Source organism: Urocitellus parryii, chromosome 15 (assembly GCF_045843805.1).
Source record: "Urocitellus parryii isolate mUroPar1 chromosome 15, mUroPar1.hap1, whole genome shotgun sequence".
NCBI classification, from domain to species: Eukaryota; Metazoa; Chordata; class Mammalia; order Rodentia; family Sciuridae; genus Urocitellus; species Urocitellus parryii.
Window position 1 is genome coordinate 6,475,083 of NC_135545.1, and position 3,611 is coordinate 6,478,693.

A 3,611-nucleotide genomic window follows, 5' to 3' on the forward strand; every position below is an offset into this window, starting at 1 on the left:
TCTCTCCATCTCTGTTTTCCCCACCACATCTCTATCCATCTCTGTCTCCTTCCAACCCATCTCTCTACATCTCTGTCTCGCCACCCCATGTCTCTCCGTCTGTCTCCCCTCCACCTCATTTCTCCATCTCTGTCTCCCCCTAGCCCATCTCTCCACCTCTGTCTCCCCCACCCCATCTTTCTCCACATCTGTCTCCCCCACCCCATCTCTGTCTCCCCCCACCCCATCTCTCTCCATCTCACCTTCCCCCACCCCATCTCTCTGCACCTCTGTCTCCCCCACCCCATCTCTCTCCATCTCTCAACTCCTTGAACCCCATCTCTCTGTCTCTCTGTCTCCACCCACCCATCTCACTCCATCTCTGTCTCCCCCCACCACATCTCTCTCCATCTGTCTCCCCCCACCCATCTCTCTCCATCTCTCTGTATCCCCCACCACATCTCTCTCCATCTCTCAGTCACCCCCACCCCATCTCTCTCCATCTCTGTCTCCCCACACCCATCTCTCTCCATCTCTCTCTCCCCCTGCACCCCATCTCTCTGTCTCCCCCCACCCCATCTCTCTCTGTCTCTCTGTCTCCCCCACCCCATCTCTCTCTACCTCTGGCTCCCCCCACCCCATCTCTCTCCATCTCTGTCTCCCCACTACATCTGTCTCTATCTCTGTCTCCTCCCACCCATCTCACTCCATCTCTGTCTCCCCCCACCCCATCTCTCTCCATCTCTGTCTCCCCCCACCCATCTCTCTCCATCTCTCTGTATCCCCCACCCCATCTCTCTCCATCTCTCAGTCACCCCCACCCCATCTCTCTCTCTCCATCTCTGTCTCCCCACACCCATCTCTCTCCATCTCTCTCTCCCCCTCCACCCCATCTCTCTGTCTCCCCCCAACCCATCTCTCTCTACCTCTATCTTCCCCACCCCATCTCTCTCCATCTCTGTCTCCCCACCCATCTCTCTCCACCTCTGTCTCCCTCTACCCCATCTCTCTCCAACTCTGTCGCTCCCCATCGCACCTCTCTCCATCTCTCTGTCTCCCTCACCCCATCTCTCCATCTCTGTCCCCCACCCCATCTCTCTCCATCTTTGTCTCCCCCACCACACCTCTCACCATCTCTCTGTCTCCCCCACCCCATCTCTCTCCATCTCTGTCTCCCCCTCCACCCCCTCTCTTGCCACCTCTATCTCCTCCACCCCATCTCTCTACATCTCCAACCCCATCTCCCTCCTCTCTTGTCTCTCCCTCCACCCCATCTCTCTTCATCTGTGTTTCCCCCACCCCATCTCTCTCCATCTGTCTCCATGACCACATCTGTCTCTGTCTCTCCCCACCCCATCTCTCTCCACCTGTCTTCCCCACCCCATCTCTCTCCACCTCTCTATCTCCCCACCCCATCTCTCTCCACCTCTCTATCTCCCCATCCCATCTCTTTCCATCTCTCTGTCACCCCCTACTCCATCTCTCTCCATCTCACTGTTTCCTCCCACCCCATCTCTCTCCATCTCTCTACTCTTCCAACCTTTCTCTCTCAATCTGTCTCCCCCACCCCATCTCTCCATCTCTCTTCCTCTCCAACCCCATCTCTCTCCACCTCTGTCTCCCCCACCACATCTGTCTCCATCTCTGTCTCCCCCAACCCATCTCTCTTCACCTCTCTATCTCCCCCACCCCATCCCTCTCCATCTCTCTCCCCCTACCCCATCTCTCTCCATCTCTGTCTCTCCCTACTCATCTCTCTCCATCTTCTGTCTCCCCACCCCATCTCTCTGTCTTCCCCATCCATCTCTCTCCATCTCTCTGTCACCCCTATCCCATCTCTCTCCATCTGTCTCCCCCACCCCATCTCTCCATCTCTCTTCTTCAATCCCATCTCTCTCCATCTCTGTCTCCCCCACCCCATCTCCCTCCACATCTCTGTCTCCCCTCACCCCATCTCTCTCCATATCTCTACTCCAACCCTATCTCTCTGTCTCCCCCACCCCATCTCTCTCCATCTCTGTCTCCCCATCCCATCTCTCTCTACCTCTCTGTCTCCCCCATCCCATCTTTCTTCATATCTCTGTCCCCCATCCCATCTCTCTCCACCTCTGTCCCCCACCCGCTCTCTCTCCACCTCTGTCTCCCCCACCCATCTCTCTCTACCTCTCTGTCCCCCACCCCAACTCTCCGTCTCTGTCTCCCCCCATCCCATCTCTCTCCATATCTGTCCCCCACCCCATCTCTCTCCACCTGTCTCCACCAACCCATCTCTCTCCATCTCTGTCTCCCCCACCACATCTCTCCATCTCTGTCTCCCCTCACCCCATCTCTCTCCATCTCTATCCCCCCACCCCATCTCTCTCCATCTCTGTCACCTCCCACCCCATCTCTCACCATCTCTGTTTCCTCCTCCAACACATCTCTCTCCATCTCTCTGTCTCACCCCACCCCATCTCTCTCCATCTCTGTCTCCCCCCACCCCATCTCTCTCCATCTGTCTCCCCCACCCCATATCTCTCCATCTCTGTCTCCACCACCACATCTCTCTCCACCTTTGTCTCCCTCCACCCATCTGTCTCCCCCCATCCCCTCTCTCTGCATCTCTGTAGCCCCCCAGCCCATCTCTCTCTGTGTGCCTCACTCTGTTCCTCCCAGACCCCTCCCTCCTTTCCAGGTCTGGTCCCCTCTGCAGACGGAAGCCCTGCCTGCCCTCTGAGTTTTCTGCTGAATAAAGCCAGTTCTGTCCCTACCTCTCTTGCTCCTTTGCCTCTTCTTTCCTCCCTCCCTCCTCTGCCTGAGCCTGGTGCCCCCAGCCCTAGTCCTCATGGAGATCAAGGGGATGAGCCTATGGTGTGGGGGGGAACAGGCCTCCTCCCTCCCAGACACAGCAATCTGAGAAAGACCCAGGAGAGAGAGAGAGGATCTGAGGGAGAACCAGGGACTGGGAGACAACAGGGACAGAGGCAGACATAGGGATGGGGACTCAGACACCAAGGTGCCCCCACATCATGCCCAATAGATCCAGGGACAAGGGCTGGTGGCTGGGTTGCTCCTTCCCCCTCTGGACCAGGACGTGCCTGACTCAGGACAATGGGCCCTTGTCCCCATCCTCGGGCAGCTTGTGATGTCCTGTGGGCTGGCCAGGGGAGGGCCTGCAGAGAGGCCTGTGGCACTCTCAGTCCCCTCCACCCTCTGGCCCTCCTTTGGGGGCCTCCAACTGCCTATCTGCTTTTGATTCTGCCTGGGGAAGGGCTTTTATGGGCACCTACTGTAGGCAGTGGAAGCCTCCTCACCTCTCTTCACCCTTCCGCCCGCCCCTCCCTGTCCCTCTCCCAGTCCCTTCCTGTGCACCCTCTGCTTGTTCCTCCTGTGCTTTGGCTCCAGCCTGGGAGGAAGTGGGCATTTATTAACCTCATGTTTTCTGGCAGTTTCCACACACTGCCTCTGTGCCTGTCCTTTTGCTATCCTGTACCTTTCACCTAATTCTTCTGATTTGTAGGCTCCCTCCTGACAAGGAGGTGGGCAATTACTGAGCACCTGCTGTGTGCCAGACACAAACACTGGCTCCTCCTCCCTATATCTGTCCCCACCGTTTGCTTCCTTCCCTCTTTTGACTTCCTCTCCTTTCTGAC